Raw genomic sequence first — 21,694 nt, forward strand, 5'->3', positions numbered from 1 at the left:
ACTGTTCCATTCTCTCTCAATCTCCCTTTCATTTGTGGGACAAGTTTGCCAAGCATCTCACAAACACTGTCAGGGGAAGACAGAGGGAGGAAGGAGAAGGGCCGAGAACTGCACTGCAGCATTCCCTAGATGCTCGCATTTGGGGTCTGATTAACTTAAAATATTTCCCAGCTTCTGAAGCACTTGATTAAAGTCAATTTGGGGAAAGAAAAGATAAGCTCTTACTAGGGCTAATTTGAGGCTTCGAAAACTTGAATATGTCGAAATCTCAAATTGTCGGGTGTGGGGCGCTGGTGGTTTTCAGGCCCCTGGGGAGAGCATGTTAACATCCTCGGTGTGGATGGTGGTCCTCACTGCCTGGCTCCCTGGTCCCACACTCCTGCTTTGTGGCTGCCTGGCTGCGGGAACTTGCATTCTCTTTTCTTCCCCTTGTGAGGGCTTAGACGATTTTCCCTTTTGAAGGCATAGAAATAGATGGCTTTGGATTCAGAACACAGCCTCTGTTGCCTTCTTCCTCCCTGAGATGCTGGGAAAAATCAAAGTGGGGCCCGTTCCCCTGGCGTCCTCTTGATGTGTTGATGGGTCACGCTTGCTGCACTGCCGTCCCTGCTGCCAGGGACACTATTATATGGGCAGATCTCTCTCCTTTTCCCTTCAGATCAGGTGGCACAGAGCCAGGCAGGGAGCAATTGGTTTTCCTGTCATGAACCACGCTGGGCTAACTTTTGATCTTTGACAGGGAACTTCCCGCAAAGATGCAGACAGAGTCGGGCTCTAATCCCGGCTGCCCTGCTTAGCACAGTGAGGTCTGGGGCAGGAGGGGCATCGTATTGTCATTGGATGGTGTGTTGGTTTTCTCTGGCTTTGTAGAGGCTTAAAACAACATCCACTTATTAGCTCATGGTTCTGTAGGTCAGAAGTCTGGCACGGCATGGCTGGTTCTCTGCTCAGGGTCTCACAAGGCTGATTTCAAGGTGACAGCTGGGCTGAGCCATTTTCTGCTCCGAAGGGAGAAATCTGCTCCGAAGCACATTCAGGGTATTGGTAGAATTCAGTTCCTTGTGGGTGGAGGACTGGGGTCCTGTTTACTTACTGGCCATCACTTGGGGGCCTCTCTGAGCAATTTAGAGACGTAGGCATTCCTTCTTATGTGACTTCCTCCACCTTCAAACCAGCACAGGCACATCAAATCCCACTTGTGCTTTGAATCTCTCTGACTTCCTCTTCTGATGCCAGCCAGGGAAACTCTCTGCATTTAAATGCTCAGCTGTGTGGGTCAGGCCCACCTGGATAATCTCTGTTTTTTAAGGTCAGTTGAAATGAGACATTAATTGCATCTGCAAAACCCCTCACTGAAGTACCTAGGTTAGTGTTTGAATAACTAGAGGATGGGAATCGGGGGTGGGGGCGGTTGGGGGAAACTGCCTATGACCATGATGTGGTTATGGCCAGAGGACCCAAGGTAGCCTTGAATAGCCTCCCCCATCCTTATAAGCTACCCAAGGGAGGGAGAAAGTCTCCCAGGGAAGCTTGGCAAATGGGAATCAAGCTAACAGCTTCTCATTCTTAGCAGGGCCTCCAGGGTAGCCCCTAGGAAGACCTCTGGGGAACCACGGGAGGTGGTGAGTTTTGAGACTAAAGGCTAAGGGATCTCTCCCAAGCTCCTTAACAACCACCGTTTTCTCTTGCCTTCTTCCATGGCTTCCCAAGACCAAGTAGGAGTGCTCACAGCACCTACAGAGAAAATCGTGGCTGCTTATAAAACTTAATATTGCAAGACATCAGGATTTTATATTTACCATATGCGCCTACTAAAACAAATAATTGGTGACTTCTAATCCCACGTGGCATCTTGCAAGCAGTTCTCACTCGGTATCTTCCAAGTTCCTTCAGAAATACCTCTGAAGTAGCAGAGTGGGCAGAACAGTGCACCTCCATCAGAAACCGAGACCTGCAGCCCACTAGTGCAGGCATCGGGGGGCAGTTTCCATGAGGGCAGAGTGAAGGTTGCTGTTGGAGGCCCAGTTTGTTCTACCATTCCAACCTGAATGAATCGATCAGCTTAACGGAAGGAAGGCAGGCCTGGGGTCTCTCCCTCTCTATAGCGTTCTTGAGGCAGACGGCCAGGGTCCCGTCTAACCCGAGAACTGGACATCCATTCACTAAGCAGTAGTTCTGTGTGTGAGGCCTCAGAGCACATTTCTACTTGCTCCCCTCTCTCAGCCATGACCTCAGCACTTTCCCTTGGGTGCTGTCTGGGACCTGACGGAAGGATTCACTGTCCAGGCAAGTGTGGCCCGGGATCACAGATCACAGTGGGCGGTGGAGGAGCCAGACAGAGCCCTGGAGCAGTGCATTTGGGGAACTGTAGTTTTCAACGAGCTCCTTTGTTTCAGGGAACTAGGCTGTCAGGGTACAAGGTCTTCTCCCCGCTCTTCATTTCAGCATGGGCAGTGCACTTAGCACAGAATTAATTCTTTTACAGATGCACCAGCCAACACGTCTGGGCTTCTTGCTGTTCAAACAAGGCTCCTTTCTGTTCTGGGTCAGAATTAGAACGTTCTGAAAAAGGAAGAACAACACGGAGATCCTAACCCTCAGGTTACCGAAATGCACTACGAAACTAGTAATTAAAGTGGTTTGTCACTGTTGTAAGAGTCAACTGACAGATCAGTGGAATAGAATAGATAGTCCTATGAAAACTCGAACTTGGCATAGATTAAAAAGGCTTCAGAAAGAAAATAATAAGGGCATATGATTCAACAAATTATATTGAGAAAATTGGTCATTTGGAAGGATTATCAAGGTAGATGGATTTTCATCTTTTACTAAACTCCCATTCAATATACTCTATGCAATTAAAAGGCCAGCAACAAACTGGGCAAATGTCAGCAGATGTTTGGCAGACAAAGGGTCAAAATCTTTACTAAACAAAGAGGTCTTGCACAACAGGGGAAAAACTAGCAAAGGCCATGGACCCACGGGTCAGGTTAAAGAAACCATCTTTAAGAAACAATCAGGAGGACAAATATCTATTTATAAGTGTATTCACTACAGAACCATTTAGAACAAAGCATTACCTAAAAATCCCTGAAATGTTTAACAACTGAGGAGTGGCTGAATAAATTATAGTATATTTATACGATGTAATTTTGGGCAGTCATTATAATTGTGCTTGAGAGAATACTATCATAGGACTAAATGTGAAATTTCATTTTTAAACAATGGACAACTCAATATGCTGTACAAGAATGCCCCCGACACGTGCCCACGGGTGCCCTGCACACACAAAAGCCCGTTAACAATGGATCTCTATGTGTGATGCAATTATAAAGGATTTTTATTTGCTTCTACATTTTCTTTTATATTTTATGTTTCTATTTTCAGAATTTCTATAATGAGCTTTTTTACAAGCAAGTGATACATTATTTTAATAAATCAGTAGCTGTTAAGTTGGTACATAAAAAACTGAAAACACTACGGGAACAAGTAGATACAGTTCGTGTTTATTAGAAGAAAATCACAATATTTTAAACATGTAACTTCTCTTTACTTATTAATAAATTAATCTAGAAAACCAATGAATCCCAATTAAAGCGCTAAAAGGATTTCACTTGCAAAATTTGACAAAAGGATTCAAAAGTCAACCTGGGGAGGGGGGATGTGCCAAAATAAGACAATTCTGTAAAAAATAGTAATAAAGAGGGTGATACCAGCAGATGTTCAAATGCATCACAAAGCTACTGTACAATAGTCAGAATGTTTGGTTTCAGGAAGCAAATGAACAGGAGGGAACCACCCTCTCCCCCAGCCCCCACATATACTAAATACCCAAGGGAATTTTTAGCATATATTTAATAACACTCCAAATTAAATCTTGGGGAGGGAAGGATGGATTATTTAATAAATGGGACAACTGACTAGTTACTTTGAGCAAAGAAATTATAAAGCTAGGTTTCCATTTATTTGCCTCTTTCAGTAACGTAACTTCTGGATGGATCAGAGAGTAGTAGTTTAAAAAGCGAGGTGTCACTCCCTGCTTTGGAGACGGGAGGTGGCTGCCCGTTGCGGTTAGAGGAGCGCCCCCTGCTGTACCGTGGAGGCCCTGCAGGGCGGCCCTTTCCCGCTCTGATTGTGCCGCACCTCCCCTGCCATGCTCTCTGCTCTGAGGATGCCCCGACCTCCTCTCTGTGCTCTGGACTCAGCAAGCGCCTTCCTGCGCGAGACTGCACCTGCTATTCCCGCGCTCGTACGCTCTTCCTCGGCTCTTTCCACAGCTTTATCCTTCTCAGGAGACGAGGCCACCTCATCCTCTTTCACATTCTCCTGCTTTATCTTCTCTGTAGCTCTTGCCCTCCTCTAAAATCATTTCTTCCTCGGTTCGCATTCTGTGATGGGTCGGTCGTCCGCACACCGGGATTGGAGGGCAGCTGTCTTGCCTCGTGTTTTGTTCGCTGCGGTAACCCAGGTTCTATAAACAGTGACTGGAACAGAGAGGATGTTCAGCAAATATGAGTCTCAATGAATGACTTTACACCTGAAAATGAAAGGAGAGATAAGTACCTTTCCAAGAAGCCCAGAATGAAAACCTATAAAGGAAGGGAATGATAAATCTGACTACACATTAATTCCTGCATTCACTAAATAACTATTAAGGACCCACGTTGTTTCAGGCACAGCTTGGAGGTGCTGAGGATGCAATGGGGGAATGAGACAGAGGAGGTCCTGCCCTCATGGAGCTTATATTCTGGAGGGGAAAACAGAAGGAAGCAAACAAGTAAGTTCCTATATATTGTGATAAAAGCAACCAGAGAGGCAGACAAGGAGCTGAGATAGAAAACAGCAGAGGAAGGCGTGCCTTTAGCCGTGGAGTCATGGAAGTCTCCCTGAAAGGTGACATTTAAGCAGTGGCCTTGAAAAATGGAAATGCCTTCCTCTGTTAGCCAGCTGGGGACACAAGGAAAGAACATTCTAGAAGGAGAGGAAGCAAGGTATGGGAAAGAGCACAGGTACGCTTGGAGTGAGGGGGAGGGTGGAGTGAGGCTGGAGAAACAGGCAGCTTCTAGACCAGGAAGGGCCTCCCAGGTCAAGGCGAAACTGGGGAATTTATTCTCAGAATGACGAAAACCAGCAGGAGGGTTTCAAGCAAGGAAGCAACATGACCTGGCTTCAGTTTTAAAAAAGATCACAGTTGTGTCAAGAGTAGAGGTGGGCGGATCCATTAGAAGGTTATTTTGTACATTAAAAAAAAAAATCCATGGCAAAAAAACATGGTAAAGAAATAAAAGTAACAATACAACTGGGGGGGAAAAACAGTGTGTGCCATTTCACCCAAGGCTGCTTTTCTGAATTTATAAGAGGGTTATATAAAGTGATATGAAAAACAAAAGTTTAAAAAAATGGGCGAGAGCTATATAAAACTAATAAGGGAACTCCCACCTCATCTCTCTCTCTCTCACACACACACACACACATGCACACACACACACAACCCTTCTTCTAAAGAAAACGCTGCACAATAATTGCCAATCAGCGTTTGAAAAGACGTTCACTGTAAGTCATAATAAAAGAGAATTGAGAACAAATAGTAACGAGATGCCGTTTTTCACTTCTCAGACTGGCAGGTATTTAAAAAGTTTTCTGTTTTCCAGGACTGGCTAGAGTTTGGGCAAAGGGACTCTTCCACAGACAGTTGGTGGGAGAAGGGCATGTGTGGGGTCTGCTGGTGTGACCTCTCTGAACAATGGTTTAACTACCTCTTTCCAGACATGGCATCTGACCAGCACCGTCAGGTCTAAGGACATTCGCTGGCTGTGTGCTCTGACCCTGGCCATGCTTTGAACGCACGTGTAGGGTGCTCATGGCAGCTCTGTTGTAAGAGGGAGAAATCCCCAGCAGGAACACAAATGACCATCAACAGGGCTCTGGTGAAATAACTTCTGGTTTATCCACTAATGGAACACTTTTTCCTCCTTAAAAAAAGAATGAGTCGAACCTATATGTACAGCTGTGTAGCCCTGTCCAAGGCGGACTGTTACATGCCAAAAAAGAGAAAGCAAGGTGCGGAACAATGGAAAACACACACATGCACCATGCACACGCACAGTGTTATATGCGGAAAACATTTTCTGGAAGGGTCTGTCAGAGGCTGTTACATCAACAGGGGTTTCTCTGTGGGGTCTTTTACTTCCCATTTTATAGTCTGTGGTGTTTGCATTTTTCAAATGTACTTTATTAAGTATAACAAAAATTTGTTAAACATTCTTAAGTTGAACAAAAAATGTTAAAAACAGGAATTAAGTTAGCTGTCATCATTCCAAGCACAGCAAACAATAACACCTCCTAATAATGAATAATAAAGGTTATGAGTAACCCCTTGCATTGGCAGGATGGTGTACCATTTACTAACCCAGTGTCTTCCAGCATGTGCCTGTTTAATTCTCCCGGATGGTCACATTGATCCTCGTGTTACTGATCAGACACTGAGGCCGTTGGGGGAGCTCGGAGTCCCCGTCCGATTCTCTGATTCCCTGCGCATCTCTCCTCTATTCTGATGATGGAATGGAAGACATCAGTTGAAAAGGCAGGTGTCCTGTTCCCCAGCACGTGCCAATCTGGGCCAGTGTCATAGATTCTGAATCTATCTCAGCCGACCCTATCGTCTGCAGTGTGACCTTGGCTGAGTCGCTTCCCCTCTGTGGACGAGCTCAAATGCCTCTCCACGCTATAGATATCTTTGATTTATGCCGGACGTCTTGCTGAGGTAATTGAATTTTCAGAGTGACGCATCATAACTCATTCCTAAAAGTTTGAAACACAAGTTCATGGACAATGTTTAAAGAATCGAGGTCCCAGGCAACTGTAAATCACCCCTTCTACAAAGGCATCCGTCGTACCCTTGGAATGACTGTTTGGGGAAGATGTGCAGACGCCGGCCTGCCTGGCTCAGTTTCCGGCTCAGGCTGTGCACGCTCTTGCAGGAGGTCTCTCTCTGCCTTCCCTCCACGCGGCCCCCCTCTGGCCTCCAGCAGGAGCTCTAGCTCTGCCCTCACTCCGTCTCACTGTAAGTGTTGGGACTAACCATCTTCTCAGGGCAGCATTCCCCACCATGTATCCTTTGAGCCCAGTGCAGAATCTGGAACATCGTGTATACCTGAGAAGTGCCTGTGAGCATCAGTGAATACCCTGCCTTGGCTGATTGGCTTGGCTTGGCTTGTCCTGCCGTTTGGGTTTTTGCGTCTTTGAGTTGTAGATTTTGCAGTTGAAGAGTTCTAGAATTGTAGCAGAGGACTCTGTGATTCAAGGAAATGATAGAGTCTTAGAAAGTGAGTGGGGGCAGCATATGGGTTACATACATGAGCTTCAGGGACACACACCCCGGGTTCAAATCCCGATCAGATCCCAGTTCTCCTGGGCATTGCGTCTCAGGGCCCACCAAGATTGCTCAGTGCGTTGCCTCTGGGCTGCTGCCAATATCTGCAGCTCCCAAGAGGCTGCCCCCTAGAACTTGGGAAAGCTGCTCTGTGGGGTCGGGTCGGACAGAAGTGCCATGGGATTAACGCTTCCCTTCCCCCTCCCAGTCCTCAACTGACAACACGTGGAATCAACATTCTGTTGAACCAACATGAAGTTGCCATTTCTGCAGGTCAGAAGTGATTGGATAGTGGCAATTTCACAGGTTCCATCTAATATGAATGCTGAAGCTGCCTTGTCCCTCAGGTGGGACTGTTGGCAGGAGCAGCAGGCTTACTCGGAGAGTTTCCTGTTGGACTCTGCCACTCACCGCTGTGCAGAGGGCTTCACAGCGCACCCTTTATTGCCCGTGGTCCCTTTCTTGTGCTACTTCCCCACTTCCCTACTGATGTTTCCTAGGATCAGCTCCCAGATCAACTACATGCACTTGAGCACATCTCAGGGTCTGCTTCTGGGGCCACCCCAGCCTAACCCACTTGGGGCTTCCCATCTGGAGGATGGCTTCGCTGTTGAGCTGAAAGGAGGTGATGCAGGAAAGCACAGAGTGCCCAGCAAGGGTGAATTGATGGCGCTGTTACTGCTTTCGCGTCTAATGTGTTCCTCAGAGAGGCGGAGAAACTGAAGCCCAGGGAGGAGAGGGGGCTTTCTCAGTGCCACTTCTGGGGTTGACCTGGGCTTCTTACTTTTGGCTGAGCCCAGGCAAGGTGATGCCAAGGGCAGGCAGAGCTCCGGCTGCTTCCTCATCACTTCCCTCAAACAGTTGCACGATAGGATGTGATGGGGAACTAGTGCGGACTCCTCTTTGTACACACATGCCAGTATGCATCCCACTATTCCTGTGCTTGTGCACAAAGCTTGACTCTCCAGTGGCGGCATTGGCACCTGGGAGGGTGGGGCTGCCCAAAACAACGACCAGAGAGAGGACTGGGCAGGGAGTCGGGAGTCAGGGCCCTGATGCCGTATTTTCTGCCAAGACTCTACCCTGGCTGGGCTGCTTTGTCCAAATGGCAGGATTCTTGGGTGGAAGCCTTGTCAAAATGTCAGCTCCAAACAGACTGAGGGATAAGACAGATGAGCATTTTGGACTGACCCCTGATCCAGTGGAAAGTTGGACTGACATCTGTAATGGAAGGACAACTCTTTGCTGACCACTCTGGGGCTCTGGATGCAGAGGTGAAGTTCTCCTGAAGATACACACTGGTACCTTCTTTCTCTCCCCTCCCACTCAGTTCTGGTTTAGGTGGGCCAGGTGGGAAAGAGGACATGGGGGCAGATGGTGACCTCCTGAGAAACTCCTTGTAACAGAGTCTGCCTTGTTGTGTTGGACAGCATCCCGGACCAATACTGGGAGACTTGGATTCTGGCCCAGGCTGTGTCACTAAGTTGGTGGCAAAGCCCTAATGTGTGAAGCCAGTTTTCTCCTTTGTCTGGTGGGAATTCCAGTGTGTCCCTGAGACAATGCTGCAGCCATCCTTCAGGAAAGATGGCTCAGGCTGGTAGGAGCTAAATTCATCCCGTCAGCCCTCTCCCACCTCCTCCTTATTGCTAGGCGAGGACCAGAGCCATAATTCAAATTCCAGGTCTTGGGTCTGAATCTGGGCCAGTGCTGCTGTCTAAGAGGCAGTGTTTCCCAAAGTTTGTTCTAGAGAGCAACATTTTTGTGAACTGTGGTTAAGTGTTTCTCATGAAAAGGGTTCGGTGTTGATTAGCTTAGCATGCAGGTACAAAAGAAATGTTAACTCACTTTTAGGTCAAGTGAATCAAAACCAGCATCGATTTATTAAGCATTTGTCATGTCAGAGCCCAGTGTGGGGCACATGGATGCAGAAAGGAATGACACATGAGCCTGGAGGGAAGGGGCCCAGAGGCAGCTGGGGAGACATACTGGTGAGCTCATTAGCACCATAAACGTGCTAAGGGTCAGAGCAAAGGTGTGTACAGGGCGTGGGGAGGGAGTGATTGAATCTGGGTGGGAGTGGGCACAAGGTCTCACCAGTGTCTCTTTAAAAGGTTGGATAAATTTGCGTGGTGGCAAGATGACTCACAGGACTTTCTCAGAAAGCACAATAACATATACAAGGCACAAAAGCTTGGGGCAGCCGGGGGTGTTTGGGGAGCTATGTGGTGTTTGACAAGTTTAAATGGATAGTTCGTGAGAGAAGGGGCATATCACCTGATATGGCCCCACAGCCACGTCCTCTCAGTATATTATTATGAAAAATAGAAACTGAGTGTGTGGCTCTGTTGACCCTTTGGAAAAACCATAGTCAAATGTAGACAGCTACTCAGATTGTCTGAGTCACCGAGGAGAAGATGCTACAGAAATGTCGCAGCTCGGAGACAGCCGGGCTGATAGAGGTGGCAGGCGGGGGAGATGCTGACAGTGAGAGGCGCTCCCCATTTCGTGCGATGATGCCTGCAGGGCTGGGGTCACAGAGAAGACCCTCTGCAGTGGTGCTGCATGGACTTGAATGTGCACACGTGTCACCTGGGGATCTTGTTGAGGCCTGAGGTTCTGCATTTCTAACAAGCTCCTCAGAACTGTTCATGCTGCTAGTCCTCAGACCTCACTTTAAGTATCACATCTCTAGAGTAGGGGTTGGCAAACTATGGTCTGCTAGTTATTTTTGTGAGTAGAGTTGTGTTGGCGTACAGCCATGCCCATCTGTTTATAAATTGTCTTTGGTGCTTTCACACTGCAAGGGCAGAGTTGCGTAGTTGTGACAGAGACCATATGACCTGAAAAGCCTAAAAAAAAAGACTATCTGGCCCTTAACAGAAAAGTTTGCTTACCTGTGCTCTAGAGTAATGGTTCTTGAACTTGGCTGTATAGTAGCAATACCTGGGGAAGCTTTAAACATCTCAATGCCCAGGATGCACCAAAACCAATTCAATCATAATCTTTGGAGGTGGGCTTCAGGGCATCAATAGTTTTAAAACCCCCAGGTGATTGTAATAGGCAGTCAAGATTAAGCATTGCTGGAGAGGCTGCCGTGGGTGTCATATTGTGCCTGCAATTCAAAAACATGTCACTAGGAGGCAGTGGCACTTGTTAGCATATGCACAAGAGGCAGAATTATTAGACATGGCTATCTGGATAACACAGACTGGCTCTAGCCACCAAGATCTTCTAGTATAATTAGAACTCGCACTAAAACTGGAAAACTAAAACTCATAGATGATCAGCTAATGTAAGCCACTTGTCTTATTCAGCTAAGGCAAGCCTGTGGGTCTGTGGGCCTCAGAACTTGGCACAGGATTAACTGCTTTAGACTTTCACAAATGACTCTAATGGAAATTGCTTTTTGCCTGGATCTTATCATTTCCAGTCCTGGCTGTTCTCATTTTAATTTTACCCCTGGACTCTTTGTCAGGATTGCCATTTCATGTGTGGTATAGCCTGTGACTTAAATGAAACCAATCATAAGCATAACTAGCATCTGTGTGGCTCTCAACTGCTTATAAAGGACTTTCACGTCTGTTATCTCATTTGGATCGTCACAAAACGCTGCATGTGGAGTCTGTTTCCAGTTTACAGATGGGGACGCTGAGGTTCATAGAGTGGAAGTGACATTTTCTAGAACTAATGAGTGGTGGAAGCAGGACTCTTACCCAAAACTTCTGTCCATAACACCAGTGATCAGGACAGTTAACATCCTCCCGATTGGAGAAAAAGCTCATTGTGGCCAACATTACAACGTTGTCACTCACCCACCCCTCCTCCCCTCCCCGCAGCAGCTCGGTCTCTCCTGCCTCACTTCCTGTGTCTCTCTTCCAACTCCTTTCAAATGAATAAAAGATTTTACAGCTTCTTTGTAAATACTCTGCAGGTTTCAATCCAGCCTTTTTGTAGATTCAAACAAAATCTCTGAAGGGATTTGGTTCCCTCTTCTTTTTCCTGTCTGTTCAATACGTTTGAACCATTTTAAATCGAATGCATCAGAACTGTTTTTGAACGTAGGTACCCAGCAGTTGACTCACAGGTGAGTTTGACCGTTGCCACTTGAGACCGCCGGAGGTCATGGGGAAGACAGATCACCTCCAACTTAAATTCAATTTCATTTGCTCTGCCCCAGTGAAACTTTTTCACCTGTCAGCCTCGTGGTCCTTGAGAAGAAAGAACCAGCCTCCCTGAATCTGACCTGGGTGGGGCTGTAGTGTTTGGGAGGTACTGAGAGATGGATGTTGGGGCACTTTGGGCTGGCCCTTTGCCCTGGGATATGGCTGTTGATTGGATTCCAGCATCCCAATTGGTTTTCTGTCTTAAAGTCCTTACCTTTCACTTTGGGGAATGAAGTGTCCAAACCACAAAGGAGAAAGGAGAGGAGAAGTCCAAATGCTTGTGGTTGAATTTGTGCTTCGTCCCCTACCTCATTCCATCAGGAAATCAATATCTGATGTGCTCCTCTGTACAGAGAAAATGCTTAACAAAGCAATCTGTGATTAAACGTCCAGCGGGAGACGTCAATTTTAGAATGGACAATAAATATAAGTGAGGAATATTCGATGTTTATCAATCTTTGGAGATTTACTGCACTCAAGTGGGCTGGTCAACTGGGATGGTGGAGATTCTGACAAATATCCTGGATATCCTGGGACAGAAGTAATTTCATGTCCTTTTAGTCTTTAATAGGGTTGGTTCATCAAGTGCACTACAATGAAACTTGATTTCATTTTTATACGTTTTAGCCTTTAGAAACAAAATATTTGTTGCAGATGGGTTGCGAGAGTATGGGTAATTACAGAGCTCTAATGGGATGGGCTGAAGCTAAGACTAGTCAGTGGTTACATTAAATCAGGGTTTGGTAACAAATCATGGACACCAAACTTGAACCAGTTTAAGCAAAAAATAGTATTTATTGGAAGGCTATTAGGACAGCATCCAGCCTTTGATAGGTGTGTGGTGATTGGTAGGAGAGGCTATGAGGACCCAGGAGAGTCATGGGCTTGACTTTAGATGGATCTTGAGCACCCCAGGCACACTAGACTCTGCTCCCGTCCCATGGACATCATCGAAATGCTTGGTATTGTGACGTGGGTCATTACTTTAGGTTCATGGAACTTGCTTGTTCTGTGTGTGTGAGAGACAGAAAGAATCCTCCTGTGGGTGCATCCAACTCAGAAAAACATTTATTTCATAGTATCTCATTTTACGGAATTTTTCTATTAAAAAAGATGGATATTAATTATTGTATTGGGAAAGGGGTTGGTGGAGTCACTTACCTGCTCTTGGTTTCCATTTCAGTGTTTATTGCATGAAATAAGTGATACCTCTGGAGCATGAGTCTCTGCCTTAGAATCTGCTTCTGCTTCATTTGGACCCAAACTAAGGCCCTTTGGGATGGGGATAAGACACATTCTGTCCAACTTGGCCTCCTCTGATTAACAGAGGGAGACACTGGGGAGTCGTGAGTAACACTTCATTTTCTATGGTGAGTGACAAACATCTTCAGACAAGATATAACAAGAAAGGGGAACTACTTCCAGGAATTGATGCTGTTGGAGTAAAGACTGATGACTTTGAAGGTAGTCCTAAGCCCAGGGGCCTGAAGAAGATGGGGAAGACTCTGGACTTGCTCCATCCCTTGTTTGGTGCAGTCCAGGGGCTTTGCTTCCCCTCAGTAGGATAAACAGAACCCACCTCATTCATCTTTCAAGGGCAAGAACTGTATCTTCCACTTCTTTTTTATCCCCTCATTGGAAAAAAAATACATCTTTTCACATTTCTTAAGATTATGGGAGAAAAAAGTGGCCTTCTTTTAAGAACAAAGCAGGTCCTTCAGGAAGGAACATTTTCTCTGGTTGGAAAAGTACACGGGGAAATCAGGAGGTGTGTCATTAAGAGATTTTTGTCTTCAGTTTGTGACTCTGGGAGGAAGGAAAGCAGAGAGCTTCCTGGGATGCAGGGAAAAGGTCTGACACTTTTCCTGAGGTTCCAGGGGAGCAGGTGCTGAGAGACCTTCTGCAGGGACTCAGCATTCCACCATGGAATTGCACTGGGAATTCTTCCACTCCCAGTGCCACCAGGAAGCTGCCCATGAGCTCCGTTCAGCCTCTCCAGCTGTCCTGCCCTCACCCAGGCTTCCCCACCTCCTGCCTCGCACCCTCCCACCCACGCCTCCCACTGATGCTGGGCTCACCTCTCGTCTCCCCATTCCTCCTCCTTCCACAGCCAAGTTCAAGATCTTAAACTTAGGCACTCGGCCCTTCATGGCCTTTTCCAGCCTTACCCACTGTGACACTTCATGCGCTGTGCAGTGACCCTCCATTCCTCTTGCTGTTCCCTGTGCCTGGAATGCCTTTCCTCACTTTGCTTCCTTGGCTAAGTCTGTATTCAACACGACGGGATTCACATGTTTTCCAGACACACCTAGGCGTAAATTATAACTCACTTCCCTGTGCTTCAACAGGCTGTCGGTACACCTCTGTCACTCCCTGTCACTGTGCAGGAGGATTTGTCTAATTGCCCAGCCCTCTGTGGGGATGTGACTTGCTGCCGGGGTCACTATGTCAGACTCTGATTCTCCAGAGGAGGCACAGTGCCTGGCCCCCGCGGGACACCTCCTGTAGGTTTGTGAAAAATAATTGGATGTCCTTGAACTTGGCTTTTTCATGTTCGCAGGTTCCTTCTTTTCACTTAGGCCTTACACACCTAGAGAGTAGGTGTGATTTATTTCAGATTCCTTTTCTAATCATTATTGCTCTCTGACTCTCCCACAGCCCCTCTGCCAGCCTGGCGGCTTATTGTAGTGATAAGTGGCTATCGGATAAGAGAAGGGGTGACATTCGCTCTTCTGGCTTCAGAGCTCACCTCAGTATTTTCTATCTCCAGTGGATATGCTGTCAGAGAATATTTTTATCATCCTGTCATGCTTAGAAAGCTGGGTCCTTGATCCAGGTCATTTCTAAGTCGAAAGTGATACACCTTCCAGGTGCCTGTGCTCAGAGGAGATCCCCGGCACAGCCTCCTGCTCCGGGCGACGTGCCCTGTGCCTCTGCGCACAGCTCGCACACCTGTGGGGTGGCGAAAGGTAATTTAACACCTGTCCAGGCCTCCATCGAGGCTCCTGAGTGGGCTAATGGGATGTCAGGCCCCACGTTAAGAGGAGGGTTGTTGCACACCGGCGTTACAGAGTCTAAGCACCGCCATTCACGGGCCCTGCCCCCTCCTTGGTTTCTGTCCACAGGGCAGCCTCTGCTGGTCTGCGCTCCAAAGCCAGACTCCTCCGGTGATCACCCACCTTCTCTGTGGCTCCGTGCGTGCTCCACGGTGTAGGGCCGTGCTGGAGGGCGTGGCGGTTGGCAGCGGCTTCCTGGGTCTGTCCCTTGCAAGCACTGCAATCCGAGATGTGATAGTCAGCGTGGACTCCCATCCTTTGTGCAAGGAACCTGAGATTTTGTAAAGTTTGTGAAATGATTCACAGAGGAAGACAACCCAAAATATGAAATACGTTGGATTTACCAAATAGGACTTTAATGGCTATTATACTTTCAGGCTAAATAATATACAGTATGCATATGATGTCAATTTCTTATCTCTTTCCCTTTGGGAACTGGTAAGAATTCCCTGAGTCAGGCCAGACGGAGCTTTAAGTGTCAGCACTGGAGATGGAGGCCTGGAGAGACAGTAAAGTTACATCTTTTGCTTTGTTAACCAGTGCAAATTCAATGAGAGAGAGAGAAAAATAGAGGGAAAGATAAAGATGGAGACTAAGAGTGGGAGAGGGAGAGAGAGCAATGAGCAATTTGCTTGGGCTGGTGGTTATACCTGCCATCCTCAGCGAGCCCATTTCCAGGAGGGAGTGAGACGTGGCCATGAGGCTTGCCTGCCATGGGTCTTGGCACCTGTGAGCCTCTGGCAGGTTGGACCCCTGGTTGCGCTCTCCCTGTCTACAGAGGTGTGCCTCTTAACGCCCAGCCCTCTTCATTACCTCCTGCCCATTATGCAGAGAAACATCTTTTACTGGGTGGGGCTGTGTGTATGAATGAGGCAAACTGTAGTTAATGGACAATTTAAGGGATTCTCAGGGGACAATTTTAACACTTTTTTTTGCCTTTATGTGCTGAACTTTAGACCTTAATTTCTGGGTCAGATGTAACTCCACTAAAATGATAACGCTAATGATGGGCACAACACAATCAATTAGTATTAGGCATCCTTCACGGGGTGCTTCCTCAGCCCTGCCATCAGGAGAGGCACTTTCCGTGGACTCGCCTCATTTTACCTTCACAACAGTTCTGTGCATCAGATATTACGGTATTTTGATACAACCTTTTAAACTGAGGTATACATTTCATAGAGTATATTTTGGTGACTCTTTTTCATGTGTACACCCTCTGTGCACACTCATGTTACCACCACCCTGATCAAGATAGAGCATTCCCCGTCCCACAGCAAGTTCTCCAATGCCCCATGTTCCCTGCCAAGGTGACCATTATTCTGGCTTCTAAAACCATAGCTTATGATCTCATGTGCTAGGACTTCATATAAATGGAATCATACAGTATATACCTATGAGTGTCTGGCTTCTTTCTTGCAATATAATGTTTTTAACATTCATATTATTTATATGTATGTGTTTTTATATATATATGGGGTTACATCCTGATAAACCCATTGTAAGTTGAAAATATTGTAAGTTGAAAATGCATTTAATACACCTAACCTACCAAACATCATAGCTTAGCCTAGTCTACCTTAAACGTGCCCAGAACACTTACATTAGCCAACAGTTGGGCAAAATCACCTAACGCTAAGCCGATTTTATAATAAAGTTTTGACTATCTCATGTGATTTATTGAATACTGTACTGAAAGTGAAAAACAGAGTGGCTGTCTGGGGCACAGAATGGCTGTAAGTGTATGGGTTCTTCACCTTCACAATTGCATGGCCGACCGGGATCTGCAGCTCGTTGCCCCCACCCAGCATCCCGTATCACTAGCCAAAGAAAACATCAAAATTCAAAATTACAAGTATGGTTTCCAACGAATGCATATTGCTTCCACGCCATTGTAAAGTCAAAAAATCTTGAGTGGAACCATCTGAGTTCAGGACCATCTGTATATAGAAATGGTGGTCTGGAGGGCAAGGTAAATCACATAAAGTCAAATAGCTGGTAAGGGGCTGAGCCTGGATTTGAACCAAGTTCCATCCTACTCCAAAGGCTCTTAGCTGTTACCTCTGTGTGTAGAGGGTCATGGCATCTCCAGGCTTCTAGTACCAGGACAGAAGCCTACACAGGAGCAGATGAACATATACAGACGGAATACAAGCATGGAGACTACAGGATGCAGTAAAGGCACTGGTACCACCGGGTGCCTCTTTCCAGCCAGTTGTCTGTAAGTGGATTAAACCTTTCTAGCCTGGGAGGCGAGGCTATCACTAAAGGCAGAGTCTCCATCCCTTTATTTTGAGTCTTGATTCCTGAATTTAACAGAAGAGGTATTACTTTGATGTTCGAATCGTACCTTTGATCAAAAGCTTGCTGGCTCTCTCGTGTCTCTTAGAACAAGACAGTAGTTCTATTGTGCTGGCGTGTGTTGTAACATTTTGGACAGCAGAAATGACATTTACATGAAACAGCCGTCCTTGGAATGCATGAGATAAGACACTTTCAACAGCTCCACGAAGAAGAGTCTCCAGCGTTGACTTTAAATCAAACAAAAGTAATAGCGTGTCATCCCGCTTCCCCTTCCCTACCTGGTGTTAATTAAAATCCTGATAACAGAACTCAGTCAACATCCAGATGAGGAAGACCAAAGCACTGCTTAGAAATGCTCAGACGAAAGTACAGTTAATCAGAATTAAAACAAAAACACCCCTACACAGTCTTCATTCTTATTTGGCTTCTACTGGATGAGATGATTAACGAGCAAAGGTAATTTCTAAGGCTCCCCTGCACCCTGCTACCCACCCCCTTGGAGTTTCCGAACCGAACCGTTTGAAATAATTGAACAATTACTTTGTGCAATGTTATCAAAGTTTATTAAATTGCTCCCATCAGCTTTGTCCAATTACCAAATTTGGCTGATTTGCATATTGCAAAGCAGAGTGGTGAAGGTGTTCCCAGAGTGGAACCTCATTACTTTTGAGCAGACAGAAGTCATAAATTTCATTTGCTTCAAATCCATTCCTCTTCCAGAGTAGGAAGCTGAGGCTCAGAGAGGTGAACTGACCTGGCTGAGGTTCACACCAGCTACAGATAGGGCAGGGCTGTGCCCCCTGCTCCCCAGAACCCCTGTCTATCTGCAGGGCTCTCAATGGGTAGACCCTGTGTTGTCCCTTCCAAGACCAGAGCATGCCTCCGTATTCCCTTATGTCTCAATTAGTTCCAATTGAGACATGACATCAAGCATGCACTTAAAATGCAAATCCATTCTGACAGAACAGGAAACAATAAAGGTGGATTATTCCAGTGCAATTCAGTAGCTCAGAGATCTTGGAATTTTGAAGTGACAGGCTAAATGGTCCTAAATGAACCATTGTTCTTCCTTTGGGGTGGGGTAGGGGTGTGAAAAACTAACCTCCAGCACTTTGCCTCTCCCTGTCTCAGAATCCTTTTCCTAGAGCTTATTTGGATCATACCTTTATTTTTTATTTTTTAAAGATTTAAAGAAAATTATTTTCTAATGGAGGTACTGGGATTGAAGCCAGGACGTGCATGCTAAGCAGGCACTCAACCACTGAGCTATTCCACACCCCGCCATCCCTATGCCTTCTTATTTTTAACTTTCACTATGGGAAGTTACAAACACATGCAAAAGTGAGCGGGTCATATAATGCACCCCAGCTCAACAATGACCAACACACAGCTCATCCTGATCTGTATCCTAATTCCTCACTGGACCATTTAAAAAAAATCACAGGCATTATAACATTTTGTCTATAAAGTCTTCATTTGGTCATTCAGTATGGACCCTTTTCTTTTTTAAGTCCCTGTATGTTATCAGAGTAATGTGTACTCTATGAACATTTAGAATAATTAAATGTTATGCAACCCTTAAAATGGTATTTTTGACATGGGAAAATATCCTTCACAATTTAAGAAAATTAAAATGCCAATGGAATGTTGATTGTGCTTTCATTCTGTAACACACACACAGAGTCAGAAGGATGTGTATCAGATTAGTTTTCTAGTTTTTGCTTATTTTTCCCCCATTTTTTCCCAATAAACATGCATCATTTATGTAATAAAAAGAAAAGAGCCTGAGGGTTTAAAGCCATTCGTAAAGGCGGTGTGAGCGACTGGAGAAGGGGTGCTGAGTTCTACCACGTAGACTGCCGGACGATGTACCCAGGAAGACGAAATGGCCCCTGCCGTGTGTATGGCAGAGGGGTCGGGGCGGGGGGAGTCTCCTTAATGAAACTCAGTGATAACAGGAGTGAAAGGGATGAAGCTTTCTCAATTCAACGCATGTGTTGTGAAGCACCCACTCCGGGCCAGGCGTTGTGCTGCTTGCTGGGATTATAGTTACGAAACTAGAAAGAGAACAAACGTGTTAGACCCTTATTACTGCAAGTATGGTCTGCACATCAGTGTCACCTGGGACCTTGTTAGAAATTCAGACTCCCAGGCCCCACCCCAGACTTACTGAATCTCAATCTGTTTGTAAGGAGCTCCCCAGGTGATTCGGATGCGTATAAAAGCCTAAGAAGCACCGGGCTAGAGCAGGGCCTCTGATGGGAGGGTGTCCATGTGTTCCTACTGTCTCAGCCTCATCAGAGCCTGTTCAGAGGAGGGGATGGTGGAAACGGTCAGGGCCGGAAGCTGGCGCTTCCCGATGTGCTGGTGTTGACGAGTGAACAGGTGGTTGTCCTTGCACGCAGTTTCCGCTCTTGCCCCACAACCTTTCTGACTCACCACTGCCAAGGAAGCATCTTCAGACGCCTCGGTCATGTATTCGAGGCCCAGGACAGGATAGGTCTTTGTGATTGGTCTCTTTATTCTTTAACCTCCTTCTGTCCGTCTTCTCAACGCTGTGCTTTGTTCTCACCATTAGGAACTCTGAAAACATTGGTCCACATCTTCTCTGTTCTTTAAAGCCCAGATGCTATGCCATGTCCTCCAGGAAGCCTTCCAGGGATACATGGCCAGCGGGTTCTCTCCCTTCTCCATGTTTTGGCAGGCCTACCATCTGTGCCATTCACTGGTCCCCTGTGCATATGCTGCTATGAATAACCTGAAACTCCCAAAGCCTCAGTCTCCTCAGTTGTAAAATGAAAATCATAGTTTCTTCTCCACAGGGAGTTTTGAGGATAAATGGAGAAGTGTATATAACACACTTAGGATGATGTTTCCTTAGTATATTCTAGGAACTGTTCTAAGCTTATTAATATCAGAAAAACATTGGACTTCATGATAATTTATGAGGCAAGTACTATTATCCTCCTTATTTTACAGACGAGAAGACAGAGACAGAGAGAGGTTGTTTGACTCACCCAAGGTCATCGCAGCAAGTGAACAGGAAAACAGAGGTAAGCTCAGGTGTCTAGGTGTCTAACCTACTCAGACATACACGTTCCTTTTTTTTTTTTTTTTTTTGATAAGAACACAACATGAGATCTACTCTCTTAATAAAACTTTAAGTGTACAGCGTGGTATTGCTCACTACAGGCACAATGTTTTACAGCAGATCTCTAGAAGTTACTCTTTTTGCTTAAGTGAAGACCTGTACCCCATTTCCCTCTCCCCTCTGTCTCTGGAAACCACCATTCTTCTCTCTACTTCCCTGAGTTTGACTATTTTAGATTCCTCGGATAAGTGGAATCATACAGTATTTGTCCTTCCGTGACTGGCTTATCCCACTTAGCACAACCTCAGGTTTCAAACATATTGTCGCAAATGGTGGGATTTCCTTATTTTTCAAGGCTGAGTAAATGGCCCATTGTATGCATTTAGAAATTGGAACCTTTGTTGATGGGAATGTAAAATGGTGTCACTTCTATGAAAAACAGTATGGAGGTTCTTCAGAACGTTTAAAATGGAACTACGTATGATCCAGCAAGCCCACTTCTGGGTGTTTGTCCAAAAGAATTGAAATCAGGATCCCAGACATACAGCTGCACCCCTGTGATCACTGTGGCATGATTCACAATAGCCGAGATGTGGAAACCATCTAAATGTCCAGCAATGGACGAATGCATGAACACATTCTTTTTTGTTTTGTTTTGTTTGTTTTGGTTTTACATGAGTGTTCAAAATAGCTTTATTTGTAATAACCCAAAGCTGGAAACAACCCACATACCCATCAACAGGTGGATGGATAAATTATTATCCATACAGTGGAATAATGCTCAGCAACAAAAAGGAATTCACTATCGGTATATATGACATGGACAAATCTCAAAATGATTATGCTGAGTGAAAGTAGACCAGAAGTTTACAGTATGATTTCATTTACATAAAATTCTAGAAAATGCAAAGTAACCTACAGAAGTCTATAGAAAGCAGATCACTGAGGGTAGGGGTTGGCAAAGAGGGACCTGGAGGGATTTCAAAGGCACATGAAGAAACGGGAGGTGGAAGGATGCATGTGTGTTCACTGTCTTGACAGTTGAACACGCTCTTAAATGCTGACCTTTGGTGTTTTACTTAGGAATGAGGTAGTGAATGTGGTTACTTCTGTCCTCGTCTCTCAGGGCCTGGACAAAATATATAGTTGCATAAAGTGATATGCGTTGGTTACATGCTTTTCGCATCAGCAAGCTTACCTTTGGGAGCTGTGGTTTGGCTGGAAAAGGCGCCTTCTCCATCCCCACTGGCTGGCTCAGATGTCTTGGAACAGACACACCCAGGTGTTCTTGTGAAGCATTGTGGCCTTTGCACTGCCTTTTCCAGCAGCAGACAGGCGGTCTTGGTATCTTACCACTCACCCATGGCATTAGTTGTTCTTCCGGGTCATCATGCCCGGTTAGCTGATGGAAGTCAGGAAAGAGGCCTGGACTTGGAGTCAGGAGCCCTAGGTTAGAGCTCCTTGGCTTAGGTGTTGTGTGCCTGTCATTTAATCTCTCTGAGCCTCGTTACCTTATCTATCAAATGGGGACCATAATATCAGCATCACAAGGTTGTTCCGAGAGTCGAGTGGGAGCCTGGAGGGAAGGACCTTTGAGACCACTAGTGTTCAAAGCATAACTCAACAGAAGATGAGGACACTGAGTGCAGAGTCCACAGGTGGTTACTGAATGTAACATCGTGTGTTCTTTCTTTTGCTAGAAATTGGA

The 21,694-nt window shown here is 45.9% G+C and overlaps 1 long non-coding RNA gene across 1 annotated transcript in view; it reads left to right on the plus strand.

Annotated features, from left to right (window-relative positions):
* Positions 1 to 21,694, plus strand: part of LOC105093786 (uncharacterized) — a 463,250-nt gene that overhangs the window by 111,843 nt on the left and 329,713 nt on the right. Inside the window, exon 4 of the long non-coding RNA XR_010382533.1 lies at positions 19,875 to 19,948. This is a non-coding gene — a long non-coding RNA (uncharacterized LOC105093786). The remainder of the gene's footprint in view (positions 1 to 19,874; positions 19,949 to 21,694) is intronic.

This window comes from Camelus dromedarius, chromosome 9 (genome assembly GCF_036321535.1).
Source record: "Camelus dromedarius isolate mCamDro1 chromosome 9, mCamDro1.pat, whole genome shotgun sequence".
NCBI classification, from domain to species: domain Eukaryota; kingdom Metazoa; phylum Chordata; class Mammalia; order Artiodactyla; family Camelidae; genus Camelus; species Camelus dromedarius.